This window comes from Aulonocara stuartgranti (assembly GCF_965226115.1).
Source record: "Aulonocara stuartgranti genome assembly, chromosome: 20".
In the NCBI taxonomy this organism is placed as follows: Eukaryota; Metazoa; Chordata; class Actinopteri; order Cichliformes; family Cichlidae; genus Aulonocara; species Aulonocara stuartgranti.
The window spans coordinates 22,395,151-22,410,967 of NC_138956.1; the positions used below are offsets into that span (position 1 = coordinate 22,395,151).

The 15,817-nt window shown below is 39.6% G+C and overlaps 1 protein-coding gene across 3 annotated transcripts in view; it reads right to left on the minus strand.

The window, feature by feature from the left end:
• Nucleotides 1–865, minus strand: part of LOC309696525 (metabotropic glutamate receptor 4-like) — a 210,765-nt gene extending 209,900 nt beyond the window's left edge. For all 3 annotated transcript variants that reach the window (XM_082517784.1, XM_082517783.1, XM_082517785.1), the window contains exon 1: nucleotides 442–865. The gene's annotated coding sequence lies outside the window, so the exon portion shown is untranslated. The remainder of the gene's footprint in view (nucleotides 1–441) is intronic.
• Between the last annotated feature and the right edge of the window lie 14,952 nt (nucleotides 866–15,817).

A 15,817-nucleotide genomic window follows, 5' to 3' on the forward strand; every position in this document is an offset into this window, starting at 1 on the left:
CCCCCCCTCCAATCAGCTCCACGATTACCACCAGCTTCGTTCTTCCTCCAAAAGCCTTTCAGCAAATGTGATTCATCTGTTGAGTATGTGACCGGACAAAGACCACGGCCTCCCCAAAACAGGACTAAATCTTGCAATGCACGCATACACACCAGGAGATTTGTAAAGTCACTATTTGATATTGGGTTTAGTCAAAAGGCAATGAAACAAGATACGACTGCCTTAATTGTTGGTGTGTGTTCTTAATATAATGGACTACTGCTTCCAAAGCACACCAAGATGCCAATTAAGTAGCTTAATAGGTTAGACTGTTTGTGCAGCATACTCTCACAGGCAGAAACCACAACACAGCTGCGTAACTCTGGGATGCTTGGCTGTCATACCACTCCTAAAGCTCGCTGACGCCAGTATAAGAGTGTAAAAGAAAAGAATACCGGTTACCTTTAAATCTTCCTGATACAAGTGAGCCCAAAGTGGAGGAGAAGAACTTCTGCGAGCTGCGATGCCGTCCAGGTTTCTTTTTTCTTCCAGCGTCTTTGTTTGGCGGCACCAGCTCCAGTCAGTTCTGGACTCCCTCGCTGTTGAAACGCTGCTTGCCGCACAGATTCAATTCAAAAGAAGAGCATGACAGGTGTGGGAAGTGAACATACCAATGTGGATTGTAAGTCGTGAAGAAAATTAAGCGCCCCGTTTAAATTCAGTGTTACTCCCAGATTGGATGTTTGAACAAATCCCCTGTTTCTCGATCAACTCCGCCGCTCAGACGCTGTCCAGGAGCGAGCGGTGCTGAATGAGACTCCAGCGGTTGCAGAGATTTCCTACTTTTTTTCCCCTCCTCTTCGTCTACTGATTCTTCTGTTTGACTGCACAAATCTTCCCTCCCACCGCGCACGACTGAAATTATCTCTCCTCTATCTTTTTTTTAAGCGCTTCAACAAAACGTTGTCAAGCACTGACACTATTGGCAACGCAAAAAGCGACAGGGGGAAAGAAGTGGTGGGGGAGGGACAGGGACTGAGTGAGTGAGTGAGTGAAACCGTTGCTTGATCAATTGAACTGAAATCAGCTGCATTTAAAGAAAAACGGATCAATAAGTCAAACCCCCCGAGGTGGACACTTAATTTGAGCAGAGAAAAGAGGAGGAGGATTTCAGGTTGAAAAGAGTCCTTGTGCGCTCGATTTAAGCAGCTGACAACTTATGTCAAGAGTTGTGCCGTTTCTCAAATGCACCTGGATGATGCATGAGCAGGTGATTTAAAAAGATCTGTCTCCATCCCTGCTGTCAGTCTCCTGTTGCAAAGATTTAGGCGTAAAACTGTAACTGCGCTCTCGTGTATTTGCATCACACTTTCCTCACTGGAAGCCCCGCTGGCTCTCCCTGCTGCTGGCGTCTGCTAGGGTGAGATTATTTACTGTAAGGCAGTGACGCATCTCATCCTCACACACACACACACACACGCATACACACCATACAACAAAAATATGCGCGATGCTTGCAGCTGTGGAAGCATATTTGTGTGCGTTATCGCCATTTCAGACTCTCTGTGGACATGATTGTTGCTCGTGGATACACCACGTTAAGCAAACCCGTGCAGGGTGGGCTCCCTTCCAGGTTTAAGTCTCTCCGTCTTCCTCTGAGTGCACTGTTGCCTGAATTCACATGCAACACGCAGGCATTAAATTTCATTCTTAAGGCGCCGACTAGCGCATATTAAGCTCCACTGCCGTCGCTCCTTGGCGCTGTTCGTTTGTCTTTTTGAGCACTTGAGGAAGTTCTTAATCACAGTCTCCATTTTTTTTATGCTGCCATCCCACCACACGCACAAGCACGCAATCTTGTGCACACACGCCATGTTCTGGACTTTTATGTTCAGCGATTACCTCGGACCCTCCCCTGGGAAGGATCATTTTGCTTGTTGGAATCGCTTTTCTTTATAAGTTTTGTCATTACCGTGCAGTTATTGATTCATCAGTCTAATCAGCTGCACCGTTCTCTCTCTCTCATAAGTGAAAGAACAGAGCCGATCGAGCTGCTTCAGTCACAAACTGGACTTTCATTTTGGTTCGGTTTGTTGTGCCTGTCAGAGTATCCTTTTTAGGGGTCGTGAGCTTAAAAACATGAATTGCCCGCTTTGCACGAGTAAATATCCACGTGTACGTTAAGCTTAATATTCAATAATGAATCAATGAGGAAAATCCTGTTTCAAAACTTGAAATGGTCAGCTGGTCTGAATTTTTTAGTCTATACTGAAATGCACAGAAAGGCTAATAATAAGTGCGAGCCTATGAGGAGGGTTATTCAAGAATTTATTAATAATTGATAGTTTATTTTGACTACTAAATGACCTACTAACATTCACAGCAGTGTACTGGGTGGCTGATTGTTTCCATTCATTTAATGGACTTTTCAGTCATTAGCCCTAAAATCCATTTGTGAACTACTTGTTAATATTCACAAATGCAGGCTTGATAGATTAGTCTAAGAACCCTTTAGCTTAATAATTTAATAACATAACTGAAGACAAGTGACAGAAGGGAAGCTGTGGGCCATTATTAAAGCCGTAAATTACAGTGAAACCTTTCTTATTTCTTGTTCTTTAATTGTATTTATAATTTTTTAACTTTATATGATGAAACAACAGTCAGCATTTCACCTTTTACAAAGTGTCATCTTCACATGAAGTGTCAAACAGCTGTTGTCAAAGGTAGACAATGAATTTGGGCTTTAAGTAAACCTTTTCACATCTGAAGACTTTAATCTGCTTTATTATTTTTTATATCATTGCGAGTTTTCAAGTGTTGCTCTATTAGTTTTGGGAAGTGAGTAATGGGAAGACATTGCCTGAGGGTCTGTAAAAATACAACCAGCATTGATCACAACCTTCTAATATTTTACCAAACAACTGAATAATTGATGGAGAATCTCCTCCTCCCCCTCCTCCTCCTCCTCCTCCTTAACTTTTTTTCTTTCAAAAATAATGATTAGCAGCATTCGTACACCTATACAAACTCTTTGCATGAGAGGATCTGAGCAGAAACAATCAAAGCACCTGTCAGGATTTTTGCACTTAGTAAATCTTTTATTGACCAAAATAGATCATCAAGTAAATGTGTTTTGTTTTGTTTTTACAATTTTAATAATTTAAGAACAATGAAGCTTTTGACTTTCATTCGTCCTTGGCCTAAGCATCTCGATAAATGAGCAGGCTGTTAAGGACACTAAAACCAAGAAAGCAGTCGTAACCATTGAAGTTAGAAAATCTATAAATGGATTTTAGTTCAGATGTCATGCAGCCCTGTTCAAGAAGCATTTGAGAGTTCTTCATAATATTTTGAAGAGCAAGCTGAACAAAAAAAGCAGCAGACTAGTGGAAGATTCTGCACAGCCTGGAAATCCAACGTTTTATTTTTATTTTGTTGTTTTTTTTTATTACTGACTGAATCAAATAATTCGTCTATGAAAGGGCCCATCAACTGCACGCTATAAGCTCCTTCTTAGGTGTGGTTTATTAGAGAATGGCATCAAACTTACCTAAAGTCATTATTGGTGGTTATATGGATGCTTCACCCTCCATCCATCCTTTTTTTTTTTTTTACCACTTTTACCACTTTTTTTACCACCAATTTAGGGTCACGAGGGGCCTTGAGCCAGTCTCTGCTGTCATAGGGCGAGAGGAAGCGTACACCCTGCATAGGTCACTGCTGTATCACAGACCTAACACAGAGAGACAGGCAACCATTCACGCTCACATTCACACCTACAGTCAGTTTAGAATCAACAGCTAACCTAACTTGCATGTCTTTAGACTCTGAGAGGAACACAGAGAACCCAGAGTTATAAGACAGTTATAAAATACTGGTTGGAAGAAATGCACAGGGATTCTTTTCTTTATGTAAGCTTTTACATTTGAGCTCCAGCTATAGATCTTTCTCACCTCTTGACTACAACAGTTATAGACTAAATACATTTTCTTTCCCAAATAAGCGCATTCTCACTTTGAAAAATAGTGTCTAACACAATGACACATTAAGTCTGGAAGGCATAACAGTGTTCGCAGAAGTTTTATAAATTTTGAAGTGTAAAATGTAAAACTAACTATAGTGCTGCATAGTCTTAATTATTGAATTGATGAAGGCCATGGCGGCATTAATAAATAATCATGGTTGCAATAAAAGTCTACTGATTTTCACCTTGGCCAGTCACTTGAGCTTGGGGGGTCCATGAATTATTCTGTTCTCCCCTAACTGTGATCCATCTCAATTGGGTGGGCACCAGGATTTGATTAGCTCTGCTTTTGCACCCCAGTGACAGACTTTGGGATTCAGAGAGTGATTCAGTCTGAGCAAAAGTAGAATCACACCTGGGCTTAAAAGCCAAATACGAAGTAAATCATAATGAATTGCATACCTTTAGAATAAGACTGGTAATTACTGGGTCCGGTGTTGCTTGCAGTTGAATGAAACCCTTACTTAGCAGATGACGGGTGCTGGTATGTGATATTTGGTATTCCTGCTCACATTTGCAACTATCTGTGCCCTGCCAGAGTTGTGATTCAGTGCAGGCTAAAGGAGAGGCCAGCAAGTCTTCTAATGAAAGCACAGAGAGAGCTGCAACTCAGCATAGCACAACAAACAGAGCATTTTAAGCTTCTTGAAAAAATTCATAGCATTTCATGGTTCTAGGAGAGAGAGAGAGCCTGACAGATGAAAACCTGAAACAGGTCGCATAACCTCAAAACGTACCGTTTCACATAAATTGTCACTGCTCATCATTGTTAGTTGTCCCAGTTTATTTAATCAGTGATCGTCTTTATTATCTTTAGACATGTTTTTACACATATTGTCAAAGCAGAGAAGGGTGAAAATTACACATTTAAGACAGCAAAAACCTTAAATCCAATTACTCACACTGTAAACACACATGGTGGTTGGGCAACGTTGTGCTACCAGCAGATGAAAGTATCCATCTGTGACTGCACCTTACTGTAGTCACAGATGGATCAGGAATGTGCGGCTCGTTACATAACCAAAACATCAACAGTCAATTAATGAGATGCCACGGCTATGAAACGTTAGAACAGCGACTGATTGTGTTGCAGTTTTTCTGTACCTTCGCCTCTCACTCACCCTCACACACCTTCAGTCATGTGTACTGTGGGAAGAGGGGATGGAGAGGTTACATTAGCAGCTAGACTGGGAGTTGCAGTTTGAGCCTTGGGACTCTGAGTAGCAGAGTTCTGGGCATCAGGCCATAGATCTGTCTGGCCCATTGTAATGCCTGGCAACACCACAGTTTTCCACAGATGTAAATGTAACTGTAGGTGCACTTCACAGCGTCGAGCATTGCTTAATAGCATGGTAACCCCTGTTTTCTTTGATGCAGACTTTTATTACTACTGGCGCGTGTGTTTGTCAGTTTCTGTGCTTCCTGCTACCACAAAGGTTTTTATATTGTTTATTGCTTCAGCATGAACTACTGACATTTTCTGTTATTATTACACTTTTATGCAGTATAAACAAAATTCAGTAATAATTTATGTGCAGAAAGCAGTTCAGCCTTCCCAGTAATATAGTCTCACCGTGACTGATTTCAGGTGTACATGGCCATGATTGATATGTAAAGCTGGCAGTAAACAGCACTCGAAGGATCAGTTTTGCAGTTTGCCAGGTTTGCCTTGAAACAATAGTCAGATGCCCATATGAACACTGAAAGAGTTTGTGAAAAAGGTTTTAATGCATGAGAATATGACTAAAAGAAAGACTATCCAGTCTGCAGTGGCATTAGTGTTTTAGAATAACAAAAAAAACATCATGATATTTCTTCAGGCTTAAAAGCTGGGAGCACTTCATGAATAAGCAGATGCCCCTTAATTTCCTTGTCATTTTAACTGCTTGACAGTTTATTCTGCCACCTGCTGGTGAGAAAAAGCACTGTGTACTTCAGTAATTGAAATATAATAACTTGGATTTTACATTAAGGCAATCTGAAATATATTTGTAAAACTTTGTTTTTCTTTTTTTATCAGGTGTCACATTTATTCTGGTCTTCAAAAACAGAGTAGTACAATGCCTTTAGAATTTTGGTGACTAAAAACTGGACATGGCTAATTTATTTATTTATTTTCATTTAAAAATATATGACCAAAAACCTTTAATCTGACTGCGCTTACAAAATAAACAAATAAAACATGACAAAGGATGGACAATGGAAAACAAGCATAACACCCATGCTAAAATTAAATGAATGGATAAATGAATGAATTTATTTATAGTGCACTTTCAACATCTGCATCTCTAATAGGACCACTTTAGTTTAAAAAATAGGCTTATTATACTATCATGGCTCTGTTCTGTCCTTTCCATGTTCAAATATGAAAAGCCTATACACTGTAAAAAAAAAAAAAAAGTAATATAAAAGTATTTTACTGTGTATTTTACAGTTTTGTACTGTTTTTCTAGAATATCATTAAATTTACATAAATAGACTGTGATTTTACATTTCAAATGTAAAATAACATAAAATCACTGTAAATGTAATAAAACATAATTTTCTTGTTTTTTAAATATATTTGTCTGTACATATGCATATTTAGATTGTTAAAATACATTCATAAATGTATCATAATTTCACAGATATTTGTCCGTTATTTGAAAGATTGAACTGTTAAATTCAAATGTAATACTATGGAAAAATATATAAAATGATTCTTATAAACTTTTTTTTACATCAATTAATATTATTTAGGGCGATCGTGGCTCAAGAGTTGACAGTTCGTCTTGTAATCAGAAGGTTGCCGGTCCGAGCCCTGCTCGAACACGCTCAGTCGTTGTGTCCTTGGGCAAGACACTTCCCCTACCACCTGCTGTCAGTCTGCCCCAGGGCAGCTGTGGCTACAACTGTAGCTTGCCTCCACCAGTGTGTGAATGTGAGAGTGAAAGAATAGTGGAGGGCCCCAAAAAGCGCTATATAAATGCAATCCATTATTATTTAAACCAACTGTTAACTGTATATTTCTGTACAAGTATTATTATTCATGCCGCATTCATTGAATTGTTTATAGGTAATTTCATCGTTTAATCACATTAAAATGTTCCTAATTTAAGCACTTGAAAGGGGTCAAATCCCATGTAAAATTAGGGCAACAAACTGTATTGTCATTTCTGAAAATAACCGTATTTTTATGAGAAAGTTATTTTCTGGTATTTTCTGGTATTATTTTGGCGCCCCAGCTGCCGGAATATTACTATTTTTTTAGGATTTTCTTTTACAGTGTAAAGGGAGGCTGAGAAGCAGCAGACCCCCTCACAGTTCAGAGCAGGCATCAATGACAACTAACGTGATGCTAATTAAGTGAGCATGAATAGCATGAGATGGAGGAGCTGAGTTGGAGGTGGGTTGTAAGTGTATGCAGGGTAAAGTAGATTAAATAGCATGCCAAAAGGATGCACAAAAGGGAATCAGCTGAGACATCAGCTGATGTGGACTGCCTTGAAATCTGCAGGGATTGCTGGTTTAGCTTGTCTCTGTAGCCTGCCAGAACGAATGCTATGCTCAGTTTCTGTTTGCCCTGTTTTCCCTGGTTATTACTGGCTTCGGTTTCTTCTCCTCTTTAGGGGGTTTTCAAGACCTGCAAAAGGCCAACGCTGTAACGACAATATGTTTGTTGTAGTATGCTTTGTCACACTGCTATTAACACTGCTGCTGTAAAGACAATGATGGCACTCTCTGACATTTCCCGAAATTTCTTATACCCAGTCTGACAGATTGGACACTACAACCAAACTCTTTTATTTGACCCATTGCACTCAGTCCATTTAAATACTTTGCCTTTCAATGATATATCAGTGCAGGAGCTCAGACAATCCCAAATTATAGAAGGCTTCAAAAGATTTTTTTTGGACGAAGTCTGCAATATTTTGGCTTCCTGTTTTCTTCTACAACCAAAGAGGTAATCACTGGTTGTACAACTGTGAAAGAAAGTTTACGTACACTCATCAATTTGGGGCTTTTATAATGTTTTTCGTAACTGTTCTTTTTCCAATTATTGTGCAACATACATTTAATAACTTTGGGTGAACAAGTGTTATTTTGGATTTTTCTCTAATCCATATAGGGTCACAAGTATACACACAGGTTCAAATATATCCATACATACTCATCAAGATTTGGTTAAGTTGCACCTCAGATGCAAGCTTCTGGCATAATTCTGGCTGGATATTTGACCACTCATCTTATTTCACCAGTCGTCTTGGCAGAATTGGTTGAGATACGCCAAACATGACACTGGCAAGAATGCAATCATCTAAATCTCAAACTAAACACCATCTTGTGTCAGTCTATAGACAGACGCCTTGATGCATTCTCAATCATCCAGGTAAGTAAATCTCCAAAGGTTGATTCTGTTCATCTGGACGTAGCGTTTTCAGTGGGCGAAACGTTTCGTCTCTCATCCAAGTGACTTCTTCAGTCTCAGCTGACTGCAAGTTTCCCCAATCTTAACAGTATCAATGATCAGTTGTCATGAGAATTTGTATAATCATGATGAAGGAACTGACCTCCCAGCCCATCGTCCCATCAGTGGGTTGGTTTCAGTCATTATGCAAATGTACTGTTTATAAGGCTGGGAAAACCACAGTCAGCTGAGACAGAAGAAGTCACTTGGATGAGTGACGAAACGTTTCTCCCACTGAAAACGCTACGTCCAGATGAACAGAATCAATCTTTGGAGATCTATAGACAGACACACACATGAACACCAGCCAAAGAAGTCAAATTCACAATTGTCACTTACCATGACTACATACACACACACCTACACACACACACACACACACACACACACACACACACACACACACACACACACACACACACACTTACAAGGTGAAAAAAAAATACCATCCACACTGCCATGGGTGGTAAATATCAAACTAGTTCTTTAGTTAATTCATTCTATACTCTGTTTTTAACATAAAATCATAAAGTGTGATTTCCTGAACTTTCCATTTTATGCTAAAATGAATTACTTCTGCCCTCGGAGATGTGCTTTTTCCATCCCCTCCTCTATCCATTGCCACAGTTTATCTAGGATGAGAATGTGGCCTACCATGTATTGTGAGAATGTAATCCAATTCAGAGAAATGTTTGCAGCTGCAGCCAAGAGTCATTGTTATACGTTGAGACACGCTATCTGGAAAAAGCCACCAAACAGCCTGTACAATCACAGTGTGCAGGATAAGTCATGTTTGTTTTTAATCCCCAGAAGCAGCTGCAGTCAGAGCACAAGTACAATGCATTTTATTGCAGATGAACCTATATTGTGTGGGAGTGGAATTGTTAAGATGAAGCCACAAAAATATGTACACGTGGAAATGATGTTTATTCAACAGGATTATCAATAGCCAGCTAGAGAAGAGAGAAAACAAGCCTTTGAGGTTATATTAGCAAAATACACGAAGATTTAGCTACTGTCGGAATGCAAATTTAAGTGCAGTAGCATTTGCGTGGACTATCCCGTAAAGACGGACCCTCGTGGTCACAAAGAAAAAAATTAAATGGAGTTATGGCTTGGTTTGAACACTCAAAAAGTACAGTGAGCGTTCCAGCTTATCTTAATTGCTTTTGCTACTGATTTGCCTCACCAGTCCATCAAAACTAAACCGCCTTTAGTGTTGCAGTGTTGAGGATAACTCAGTTTGTGTTGTTACCTCAGCAGCTTCTGTGAGGATTAAAACAGCTAGAAATGTGTTTGTGTACTGGAAATAAATCTTCAAACTGTGAGACCAAAGAGGTGCACCTGTAAGATATTTACACATGAAAATATTTATTCCTATGCATAACTAAAAGCCAGTATCAACAGAAAAGGAATCTGACTGCAGATCAACTATCGTCTGAGATCAGGTGTGTGTCTTTCCAAGATGTATGAAATAGTGGAAGCACAAAAACTACTCTTTGAACATGTGCAAGTGCTTTTTATGTTGTTGTTGTTTCCATTTCCAATGTACTGCCATCTCAAACAGTCTTAAATACAGAATATAAAAATGTATCTATTAATTTTATAATAGCAAGGCAATGGTGATTGTGGTGTTCTTTATTCATGAAAATTAATTAGTAAAAGACTTGAATGTTAACGTATCTATTTGTTTACAATTTGGTCGCATTTAAAAATTAATTAATTTGTTAGGCCCCTTTTGTTTTTCTATAAAATGCTTCATAAGACTCTCAGATCAACATAAGCCTTGATATTTTTGATAAATTTTATTGATGGACTCTGTGTGTGTGTGTGTGTGTGTGTGTGTGTGTGTGTGTGTGTGTGTGTGTGTGTTTGTTTTTCAGGCAAGTGTGTGATTTCAAACGCTAATTAGTGCATCTGTTCTTTTGTGTGGTGGAAATACAAGCTGGGATACATTACAGTGTTCTCCAGCTTGTCTTCGGCAATAAAAGCAAACGCTAAAAAATAAATCCAGCTTCAGCACCATCCAGTTAATATGTATTCACAGCAGATTTCAATCGTGCATTCATGATATGTTTCAGTGTAGCTGGCTTTTAGCTGCTCAATATACTCTTTTCTTGAAACACTGAACAGAGTTTCTTACCATTTACAGTTTTTAAAACAAATCATCTACAACAAGTTAAAAATTCAGATAGCCAACAGACCGTTCTTTTATCAAAGTGCTCCACTCAGTATACTTTGAAAATAAATACATTGTTTGGGTTTGTCTAGATCCTGAACAGAACTACTAGTCTCTAAAGAGATTTTGCTGCCACTATATTGTGCAGTTACATCCACACGTTTTTGGACAGTGACACAGTTTGGTAGTTTTTGCCTCTATTCGCCACCACAAAGTGCATATTTTCAGCTTTAATCCAGATGCTCTAATAAAAGTCTTACATTACTGGTTCAGGAATTACAGACATTTTTATACATAGCCCCCCATTTTTACAGGCTCAAAACTAATTGGACAATTGACTGATAAATGCTTTTAAAGCCAGGTGATGCTAGTTTTTTAATTATTTCATTATTCACTGCTGAACTTTAGCTGCTGAATACTGGGCTGCTGGGAGCAGCCACATGTTGATGTTGGAAATGGTTTTAGATGAGAGTGGTGAGAATGAACTGAAGAACTGTGTTTTAAATTGAAAAGAACGGGCTAAAAGAAGCTAAGGTGTGGCGCAGTTGCCAGTTTGTCATCACTAATGACAGCTTTAAGATATTTTGATCCACAGTTAATATAGAATACTAAGTTATTTATTCAATAACAGAACTTATTCAAACCCACATACAAATGCTGCATTTCTAATATACTCAGTAAGCAGAGATCTTGCATAAGTTTTCATTGAAACTGAATGTAACCTTTAAACAGACGTTGGCTGTAAATGTCAAGTCCATGTTTAACTTCTTTCTTTTGCTCTGCTGAAACAAGCCACGCACGCTGGAAATAGAAAGAGCGGGATGGTGTGTGCTTGTGCTGCAACATCAGCTTTGTTAAAAGTAAACAATGGCTGAGCGGTCTTTCTCCCATTGACCAAAGTCTCCTGCAATTACGTCCTTGTCTCGTCTTTCCTCTGTTTTCATTTGTTACATCCTCTGTGACCTTTCTGTTTGATGTGGCAGCAGTCAAACGTCAGCGTGTGAGCGGATCATTGATAGAAGGATCGAGGCCATTACCAGCAGTTGTCTTGGAGAAGGCTTTAATCCTCCAGAAAGCTATAACCAGAGCCATGCTACTGGACTTCTCTTAATTACTGACCAGGCCTAATTGGTTCCTTGTATGGGCTGTGATGCAAGCAGGATGTGACACTTAAGGCTAGACTTCTTCTGCTGTCTGCCCTTTGTGTCAGTCCCATTAACCTTTCTCTTCCACCTTCTTCTTTGACTTTTTATGTTAAATTAAAGGCACCATTTAAATGAGCTGAAGTAGTAAGAACTGGAGCTGTGTCATAAGCCATGTAAAAGGAACTAATGGCACCTTAAATTAGTATGCCAGAAAGCCTTGCCTTCTAACAGGGGAAAATGTTTGCTTGCTTGTTTGCTTGGCTTTGAAGCTGGTTTAAGATTACTGGAGTGGCTTCAGTTTTATGATTGTGTACATGTGTTTGCCTGTTTGTTTCCACTTTCAAAGGTACCAGATAGAGGCATAATTAGTTACTGTAGGTATGATAAAAAAAAAAAAAACTTCCAATAATGTTAGTGTACATCCAAAGGGAGCAATGCTTCAAAGGCATGCTAAAATCTGCAAAGTAAAGCCATCTTCAGAGTTTGCCCTTTGGGATATTGTGAACTATGGTATGTATTGTCAGTACTGTGTAATTAATCATACCACCTAACTGCATTCACAGGGTCCCCTTTGGTTAATTGGACTGCAGCTGCAGAATGGCCTAAGCGATGATTTATTCAGCAGGCAGGTGGAACGACACCATGTCCCCTCCTCCCCCTTCTCGGTACCAAGGATAGATGGCTCACTCCTTTACCCAGCTACTCCCAGTGCTCCTCCATCCCTTAGGCCAATCGACTCTGAGGGCACATTCACAAGATGGACTTCAGGTTGACAAAATGAGAGGAGGAAAGGTACAGTGGAATCAATTTCTCCCTCTTTACTGCTATTCAAGACTTCTACCAGCTGGAGCAGGAAACAGATAAAGATATTGACCATCTGTAGAAAGTTTAACGAGTGAACTTCCTCCCAGTGCCTGTTTACAAGTAAAGACAAACACCAGAGGCAGCTAAAGGTGAAGTCATTTGGCCTCTCTGCTTCATGGGTCTTTCTTTCATTTACTGGCCGTGCTGTGTGGCAGACCAGTGGTAACTACATCATTTCAGGCTTGTTGTGATGCCAAGCAACTGTGCTAAGGTTGTTTTACACTATTTTGTCTGAGGTCCTTTAATGTCACAGGGCAAAGTGAGTGTGTGGCTAAGACAAAGCTGTCCTTACAAGTCGATTAATAAATAAAAACAGTGTGGATTAAATTTATTTTAACCCAATTTAGAATTTAAAGTTTGAACATTACCTTAGATGAACATTTAACCCTCTCAAGGCAGGCGTTGCAGATTTGCAACAGTTAAAAGCTAACAACCTGATTACCCCACATACATATTTTATGAGGTTTTTTTACTCAGAAGTACCTCTGTAGGTATTCTTTTGTGCATTAGCAACAAAAACTTAATTTGAGCCTGAGAGGGTTAATATACAATTACTTTTCTTATGGTATCAAGCGTATATTAACCAGACGTTCATTAAATGGCAGGCTATTGCTGTTTCATTCATATCGTCCCAATCTAGACTGCAGACTAGAGAATAGAGCACATAATAAAGAAGCAAGGGCTCATATATCAACATTAGAATTATACTTTCTCTCGCTATAGTTTGTTTCAGTGCTGTTGGCGTACCATTACCCTGAGATAACCACACTTTAATAGTTAATGCAGCTGTGGGGCCCCCTCTGCATTACAAATGGACCCATCCGTCTCGCCTAGACCCCTGCGGGTGGCAGCACCACAGTCCATCTTCAGCAACTCAAATCATTCATCAATAGGCAGCAATCTGACACCTGCTTACACAGGATACTGAACACTGTGATGTGGTCAGGGCCATAGACGGACATCCTGGTGTCAGTGAGGGGATCTGTCAACTGATATTACTCCAGACACCACTATGGGACTTCCCAGCTACAACAGCTGGATTGCAGGCTCCAAGCACAATCGGCTTACCTAGCCCGTCTTTTTTCTAACCTGTCTAGACACAGAGCAAGAACAAAGAAACTGATGTGTTATTTACCAAATGAATGCATCGTATAGTTAAAGGGGTATTTAAGACGTCAAAGTCTATTCACAGGTTTGGGGTGACTATTACTGGGTATGTGAAAATGTTTGTCTTTTGTGGGCGCTCCAGAGGATCACAGTTCAGACTGAAAGCTAAAGTTAGAGCGTGCGGCGTTGGAAAGATGTGAGTTTACCAGACCTTTGTAGCCTTCTTCTTATTTATGCTTGAGGCTAGAAGCTTGAGGGTTGGTGAGCTGCCACCAACACAATGGAATTACTGACCGGTGTTAGTAACTGGTCTGCGGGGCTTGTGGGCGTCAAGTTAATGTCAAAAAATGCTACACTGACATTTATTCTTTTTTAAAGAGTTCAACTTTGTTACAGGGGTGATATTTAAAGGAGGGCTTATTTTATACATGAAATTTGATTTATTTGTACAGTTTTATTCTGTGGTACTGGAAAAAAAAATCAGCTCTAATGCTTTCATTGATGGAATGATGGAAAGTGTAGTGAGTTTTTGGAGTTTATCTCACTTCACTGCTGCCTTAATTTTGAGTTTTTGTTTCTTTTAAGTAATTGAAATGGAAAAAAAACGTAATATCTGGGCTACCAATCTTAATGTAATTATAGTGTGTAGACTGTGTTAAAAACAAGAAAAGTCTAAAAAATTCTTTTCCTCTAGATACGTTGGTGATATTTTTAAAATGTCACTGTCTGGCCAGTGTTTGCACATACTAATTCTGTTTAATCTACTTGACAGAAAAAATACCCACGTTCTAATTTACCTGCTGTGGGAATGTCAGTCAAAAAGCAATCAATAAGACAAATGTTAAAGTGACTCAGCTCTGCAGCTGAGCCTACCACCTGTTTTACAGAGGAGTTTGTAAACCTTTTATCCTCGACTGTAAAGCTTGGCGCTTATTTGTTGTTGCGGTCATCACATCAGCACTCTGCCAAGAGAATCTGCTCTCTTTTCCCTGTGGAAATAAAAAAAAACGGCGATAAAACTCGGCACAGATCGCTTCTATAAGTAACCAGCAAAGATGTAGCCTGAGCCAGATGCTTTCTCTGGGGACTGCAGCTACCATGCAGGGATGTGACAGGCACGAAAATGGGCAGGCGGGCTCTTTTCCCTTTTGATCAATCAGGTAAGACAGAGAGGGGTAGCGTGAATTCTGAAAATCCAGATGCACCATCACCAAGGTGACTCTCATCTATTACTCCTTCCAACCTCTCTGAACATATGCTCATCTGTCAGAGTGACAGACCTCCTTTGCCTTCTCTACTCTAGTTGAATTTAAACCTGATGAGGGTCAGCTGAATTAAGCAGTAACCTCATTCTGCTGCACCTGATTGTCATGTCTAGAGGGCAGGCTTTGAACCACAATCCAAACCGTGGATTCATTATTTCACAAAACTTGATGAAGAAATGGGAGCAACCTGCAAAACTGCTTTAATATTGCCAGCCCCTTCAGTTTTCAGCAAATGTCTGCAGCTGCTGATGTGGAGGACAATCTAGGGAACATATTGTCTGAATAAATTCCAGACAGATGCAGGTTTGCTGCAGCTTGTTAATTCCTTAGTGGCAACAAACCTGCTACCTATTAGATTCAGGAGAGGAATCAATGAAGTCAAGGCTAAAGTATTTTTCAGGGTAAGACTACCCCCTGCTGGACATGATAACTAAAGTGCTCGGCTACCGGGAGACTTGTCATGAAAAGCAGAGTGTTTTATCACTGAGAAGTCTTGGGAGTGTATTAACAACACAGCAACACTCTCCTTCGTGGTGAATAGTTGTGGGGAAAAAAGGTGAAGGGGAGGAGGGGTTGGGCATTTTCTAATAAACATTTAATCTTACACAGTGAGACGCATTTTAAATAAAAAAAAAGTTTTAATATTGAACATAAAAGCGCACATAATGTATAAGTATCACCACAAGATGGTGGCAGTTCTCAAGGATGTCACACGTTGTTGCCTCAGTTTGTAAACCAAAAAAATCTGCCCCCTGTTGGCAACATATATTGGTGACTCATATTGCAGATGCTCAAAAACACTCA